The 7,500-nt window shown below is 36.5% G+C and overlaps 2 non-coding genes across 2 annotated transcripts; one reads left to right on the plus strand and one right to left on the minus strand.

Moving 5' to 3' along the window:
• Positions 1 to 464: 464 nt before the first annotated feature.
• TRNAT-UGU (transfer RNA threonine (anticodon UGU)) lies at positions 465 to 537 on the minus strand. Its single transcript has one exon. It is a non-coding gene; the product is annotated as a tRNA-Thr (tRNA).
• A 1,728-nt stretch (positions 538 to 2,265) lies between these two features.
• Positions 2,266 to 2,338, plus strand: TRNAF-GAA (transfer RNA phenylalanine (anticodon GAA)). The gene has a single exon. It is a non-coding gene; the product is annotated as a tRNA-Phe (tRNA).
• The last annotated feature ends 5,162 nt before the right edge of the window (positions 2,339 to 7,500 follow it).

The following is a 7,500-nucleotide window of genomic DNA, read 5'->3' on the forward strand; positions in this document are numbered from 1 at the left end:
TCCGGATCTAGGTCTTTTCCTAGTGAGTCCCGGTAAAGCCCCTAGACGGCGTATTTTTTTTGAAACGAGGCCCTCGGTAACGAGACATAAAGACTCCTTAATTTTATTGAAATTTCATTTTACAGAATAAACCTAAATTAATACTGAACTAAACGATAAACGAAGCTAAATCCACTGAAGTACTACAAAGAGGAATAAGATGAATTGTATCAATATCCGTATTATTTTGTATATTGTATATATGGGAAGTTAAGGATCCTTTTCTTGATTTGTTCTGTATAGATCAAACGGCTCCAATCCGTTTTTTATTCTTTATTCATAGTTGGAAGTTCCCGCGACATAACATAATAGATCGGTAACCCGACATTTGGAGAAAAAAAAGGGGGGGGTCTTCTCAATATTCCTTGGTCTCAAGGAAAGATGATCAATCCTGATAAAAAAAAAAAAATAGAACAAATAGAGAAAGCCGACTATCGGAATCGAACCGATGACCATCGCATTACAAATGCGGTGCTCTAACCTCTGAGCTAAGCGGGCTCATATAACAGAAATAGTGCGTGAATAGGAATTCGGGAAACTATTGGGATCTTAGTTAGCTATTAGCTATTAATAATTATTAATATTAATTATTATAAATTATTATAACATATTAATTAATATTAATAATTATTAATATAATATGAATTTTGATTTTATTTTTGATTATTTTCTATTTGATTATTTATTTTTGATTATTTCATTTATTAGTAGTCACTAGCACTAGAATTTTTTTTTTTCATTCAAATCAAATTTAAAAAACGCAAAATAATACTATATACATATGAAATAATTCTATATTCTATTATAGAATAGAATATAACTATTAGTTATAGCAGTTATAGCAGATTATATGAATTCTATTTCTATTAGAGTGTAGTTCCTAAGGAAAGGATAAGATAAGGATGCAATCCAGATCCTACTGAGATATTCCTTTTGTTTCATTCGGAAAGGGAGGAGATAGGACGAAAAAAAAAAAAAGAAGAATGAATATCGACCGTTCCAGTATTCCAAACTGCGCGGGAAAAATGAGAGGGGGGGGGAACATCTATATGTGGGATATATCCATCCATATTGAATTGCAGATACATCAATGATAGAATCATTTCTGATTGGACCAAATAATGGAATGGTCCTCCAATAGATATGAAAGAAGATGGGCAAGAAATAAAATAGGAGCAGACACTTTTTCGATATAGGAATCAGTATCTAATGAATTCAATGGTTCCAACATAAATGAAAGAAGGGGATGGGATCACAATGAGATCGAGATCTCATAAGGGGGATATGGCGAAATTGGTAGACGCTACGGGCTTGATTGGGTTGAGCCTTGGTATGGAAACCTACTAAGTGGTAACTTCCAAATTCAGAGAAACCCTGGAATTAAAAATGGGCAATCCTGAGCCAAATCCAGTTTTCTGAAAACAAGGGTTCAGAAAGCGAGAATCAAAAGAAGGATAGGTGCAGAGACTCAATGGAAGCTGTTCTAACGAACGGGGTTGACTACATTGGTAGAGGAATCCTTCTATCAAAACTCCAGAAAGGATGACCTTATTTAAGTACATAGACGTACTTAAATATCAAATGATTAATCACGACCCGAATCCGGATTTTTTGATTATTTATATGAAAAATTGCAGAATTCTTGCTAAATTAAATCGATTCCAAAAGGAAGAATCGAAGATTCAGTGATCAAATCATTTACTCCAGAGTCTGAAAGATCTTTTGAAGAACTGATTAATCGGACGAGAATAAAGATAGAGTCCCATTCTACATGTCAATACCGACAACAATGAAATTTATAGTAAGAGGAAAATCCGTCGACTTTTGAAATCATGAGGGTTCAAGTCCCTCTATCCCCAATAAAAAAAAAAAGGCCTATTTTATTCCATTCCCTAACCATTTATCCTCTTTTTTCGTCAGTGGTTCAAAATGAGCTTAGCTATGTTTCTCACTCACTCTACTCTTTCACAAATGGATCCGACCAGAAATCTTTCTCTCTTATCACAAGTCTTGTGATAGATATGATCTACGTACAAATGAACATATATGGCAAGGAATCTCCATTATTGAATCATTCACAGTCCATATCATTACTCTTACACTTACAAAGTCTTCTTTTTGAAGATCCAAGAAATTCCAAGGCTGAGGTAAGATTTTCTAATGTTTTTTGAGTCCCTTTAATTGACATAGACCCAAGCCCTCTAGTAGGATGATGCGTCGGGGATGGTCGGGATAGCTCAGCTGGTAGAGCAGAGGACTGAAAATCCTCGTGTCGCCAGTTCAAATCTGGTTCCTGGCACGTGGTTAATATATCGAATAGATACTCATACAAATGAATCGATATGGATCGGGATCCATATTCTATTCGTTAATAGTCTAGATCATGATACATACTTATCCATCTAGGGATATATCTAGATCCCCCATTTTTTTTTTTGATGGGTAAAGAAAAGAATTAGATTCTGTTCCCTCTTCTTTTTTGTTTGTTCATACTGTACCTGCTCTCGCTCAAAAAGAATGTTAATACTTCATACATATTTGAATTGAAGTTAGTTGGCTGAAAACCCAAAAGTCTAGTCTAGAGAGGAATCGAAGGGTAGGAATAGACAGGATTCATTTCAGATACAGTACAAAGAAAATCTGATCCCCTTTTCATTTCTGAATTTTGAGTTCATAATTTCATATTTTCTTTCATATTCTATTTCTTCACTTTCTCTTTCTTCACTCCCTCCTACGTGACTTTTCGGGGCCCATCTAAGTGATGTGCGCGGTACAAAGTTCATGGTGCAGAACTCTTTTGATTCATCCTATTGGCTTTGCTCATCCGAAATGGATATCTTCCAAATTGGGGAATATCAATGAAGCCCCTTTAGTAGCCCATTCATAATACTGAGATGAGAGTCCAGTTATTCTGTTTCATCTAGAACAGAACATAAAAAGATTCCTTGAATATCTGGAGTCGTAGAAGTGAATATTAGTTTCTTATCATTCAATGAGCATCTTGTATTTCATAGAAATTGGGGGCAATATAATCCTTACGTAGGGGCCAGCCTATCCAACTTTCAGGCATCAAGATACGTTTCAGGCGTGGATGATTTTCATAAGAGATTCCCAACATATCATAAGATTCCCGTTCTTGAAAATCAGCACTTTTCCAAATCCAGAAAACAGACGGGATTCTAGGATTCCTCCTTGGGGCAAATACTTTTATGCATACCTCTTCGGGTTGATCCACACCATACTGTATTCTCGTAAGATGATACACACTAGCTAACAACCCGCCCGGTGCTACATCATAAGCACACTGGGAACGTAGATAATTGTAACCATATACATATGAAATGACAGCAATGGAGTACCAATCCTCGGGCTTTATTTGTAAAGTCTCTATTCCTTGGTAATCGAAGCCCAAAGATCTATGCACTAGCTCATGCTTGACTAGCCAAGCAGATAAACGACCTTGCATCTTCTTGATCTCTCCCACATTTGTATTTGTATGAGTATTTCACATTTACGATGAAATTTATGAAGATTTACCCGCTGTTTGTTATTCTGCACAAAAGCATCCTGCCTAATTCACTAATTCGTGGGAAGATACTGAACTTTTGTATTTGAAAGATGTTTCAGTTTCAGGAGGTATTTCTGAAGTAGATGGAGATTTATAGAGTAATCCTTGATCGTAATTTCCAGTATGAGTACTGCGTCCAACATGAAACTTGTGATTGGTAGTAAAATATCGATTTTCCTGTTGAGACCCAATTTGATCTTCATAGATTTCTCGAGATACTTTCTTACGAAGTTTCGTTATAGCATCTATAACTGCCTCTGGTTTGGGTGGGCAGCCCGGCAAATAGACATCCACAGGAATTAGCTTATCGACTCCCCGAACGGTACTATAAGAATCCGTACTGAACATCCCTCCTGTAATAGTACAAGCTCCCATCGCAATGACATATTTTGGTTCAGGCATTTGCTCATATAATCTCACTAAGGAAGGCGCCATTTTCATTGTTACTGTGCCGGCTGTTAAAATGAGGTCTGCTTGCCTAGGACTCGATCTTGGTACCAATCCATAACGATCAAAGTCGAATCGCGAGCCTATTAATGAAGCAAATTCAATGAAGCAACAACTGGTACCATAGAGAAGCGGCCATAAACTGGAGAGTCTTGACCAATTCGAAAGATCATTCGATGTAGTTGAAATAACTGAATTTTGGGTTGTTTGGTCAAGTAACGGAAACTCAATAGAATTAATAACTGTCTCAATGTAATCTTTTCTTTGTTTTTGATTTTGATTGTCTGAATATTCAGGAGCTAAGACCATTCCAATGCTCCTTTTCGCCATGCATAAACTGAACCAACAATTGGGATAAGCACGAAAATGAAAGCTTCTATAAATACAGATACACCCAATACATCGAAACTCATTGCCCATGGATAAAGAAAGACCGTTTCAACATCAAAAACAACAAAAACTAGAGCAAACATGTAATAGCGAATTCGGAATTGTAACCAAGCATCCCCCATTGGTTCTATACCCGATTCATAACTAGAGAGTTTCTCTGGTCCTTCACTAATCGGGGCTAAAACTCCCGAAATTAGAAATGCTAAAATAGGAATAAGACTTGATATTATTAGAAATGCCCAGAAAATATCATATATTCGTAAAGCAGAAACATAGATGCACTCTCATGAATGTGGAATATACCGAATTAGTCGATTCAAATTGGAATTGTCAATTCATCCATAACTGCTTAGTCGAAACAACAATTTTGATCGAACCACATAGTTGAGTTTGTTTGCTGCGGGTCATGCCTCGTTTCAAGATTCATCCAATAGAATCCCACTTACCCTTTCTTCAATTCTATTTAGATATGGTGTAGACATATTATGTTCTTGTACAAATAAGACTCTCTCACTTTACCTTGGGTTTTCTATAAAAAAAAAAATAAATGAAAGAATATTTTCATTTTCATCAAAAATGAATAAAAAAAAGATTAATTCAATATTAATTATATTATCTATAATTATGTGAAAATAAAATGGAAATATTCCATTTTCAATGAAAATATTCAATGAATATAATATAATAATATAATAAAATCAAAGAAGAGGTCTGGCTCATTTTTTTTTTTCTCTTTTGTAGTAGAATGCCTAGCTCGGGATTTAGGGTATATTCTACTCGGTTGGCGTTGGTGTATTCTTTTCATTAAGATCGGGGTATAGAATCATTGTTTCTATTGATTCGATATGAATACATAAACAGAAACAGAATGCATCGACCAATTAGACTCTCTCCTTGTCCCAGATTTATACTTAATTGATTTGATTCAATCTTCAATCTGTTGAATTATGAGGAACCCTTACATAGAACAACTCATGGGTTCCTATACCCAAATTAGATACTTTTGACCTGTACTATCCCGACAGGACCCCCCAGAAACAATCGAGTTATTTAAATCGAGTTAAAAGTCTTGAAAGAGTCATCCTATTTCGGACCCATTTCTAGTACCCAAAATCGCTATTTGGAATGACTCGAAATACTTATTAATGTAATAACACCTAGTAAGACCAACCAATGGGTTAGGTTTCGTGACAATCAAAAGAGGTTTCGTTTGAAGCAAACCCACACAATGGAGCGTACCACAATGGTAGAGTCGGCCGAATCATAAATTATCTACAGAAGATAGCTCTGATGGAATCACGCGTTGTCGAACAATTCGACAGACCAAATCCCCAAAAACACTCATAGAAATAGAAGAGAGCACAAACGTTGATACCTTTAGGACCAATTCATTATTTCTGAAACAATGAATTTGGGTTGTTGTTCCACCAAAGAGCGATCAGTCGGGGGATTGGATTCCTAACTCATCCAAGTTCAAACAGACCCCTAATCTTCTTGCATAAAGTCTGCATCGGTAGAATCGACAGAATTGAAATGATGAGCAATTGGATTGGAGTAGGTTGGGATACAAAAAAATAAGTATTGTACAGAAAGATAAAAATAACTAAACTACTTGCTTTGCCTTTGCTAGGCCGGCTATACGAAGAAAAGTCTAGTCTATTTTACAATGTTTACAATGAAACTTACCGAAGAGCTTTCTTTTTGAAACTCTGGCTTTTCTACAAATACAAGAACAGGTCCTAGATCCGTGTGACTTACTATTACTATTAGATTCGATTTTGTTGGGTCAGGTTGGGGTTTTTGGCTAGGCTCGTGTTATGATTTTGACTTCATAATCAATTGGCTTGGGTATACCAAACCAAAGAAAAGGTGTATCACTCAATCTTTGATCATGGACAAGAAAAAGAGGAAACAAGCCATATGTCATTCCCCCACGAAAATGAATGAAGAAGAATTGGTTTGGGTATTCGAGATTCGAAAATACCGATCCGGTTGGATCCATTGGAATGAATTATTTTTTTTTTTTCATTTTCATGCCCCGAGGGATCGCCGTGAGCATGTGGAAATGATTCCATTTCCATGGACCAACCCACTGGCCATCTGCAAGCACGCACTAATGAGGAAACGAAAACTATACAAAAATGCAAAAATGTATAGGGCTATACGGACTCGAACCGTAGACTTTCTCGGTAAAACAGATCAAACTGATTATTATCGAAATGATTCGAACTGTTTCAAAGACCCAACATGCATTTTTTCGCATTGGGCTCTTTCATCAACTGATAGAAAGATCAGTTGAGTCCACCATATTTTTTCTTGACAGGAAGATAACGAGATGGCTCCATGTGCTCTGGATTCATTATTTGTATTCTGATCCAGGAGCAATACCAAAGTGTTTCAAAGAAGGGTTACCTTGACGTAGGTCTGCCTCCGGCCTAGATCAACCTAAGATAGAGTCTCTATCGCTCCGCTCCAACAGTCAAATAGGGTACTTCATACACCTTAAAGCTCATAGGACGAAAAGAGGTTGTTTTGAGGTCCTTATACTCATTATGCCTAGCATTGAATAGACTGGGTATTCACCTTATCAATGATCAAATCAATGATGGGTTCCGTTTGGCACATAAATTGGTGCTTGAATCGGACCGAATCAAATATTTGTCAGGCTACTGTTCTCTTGTTCCTTCGAATCCATGGAGTAAGACATCGATTTCTCCATAGAATCAATTCTGTTGATTGCATGATGGACTCCCCTGAAAAAGCATTGGCGCACGTGTAAACGAGGTGCTCTACCTAACTGAGCTATAGCCCTTGTCATAGATATCTTAACATCTAGAGAATTTATTGTCAAGATGGATATTCCATGATCCCACATGATAGCTCTCTGATCCTTTTCCTGCCAAGGATTGGTATTGCTTAGAAGTAAGATTCCATCTATAATTCCCGATGTGATGGGTCCCATTTTTTTTTTTTTCTTTATGATGATAAATGACCTACTTAACCCAGTGGTTAGAGTATTGCTTTCATACGGCAGGAGTCATTGGTTCAAATCCAAT

The sequence above is a fragment of the Tasmannia lanceolata genome, unplaced genomic scaffold (assembly GCF_043159265.1).
Source record: "Tasmannia lanceolata isolate RefF3 unplaced genomic scaffold, GAP_Taslan_0.1 ptg001098l, whole genome shotgun sequence".
Lineage (NCBI taxonomy): Eukaryota > Viridiplantae > Streptophyta > Magnoliopsida > Canellales > Winteraceae > Tasmannia > Tasmannia lanceolata.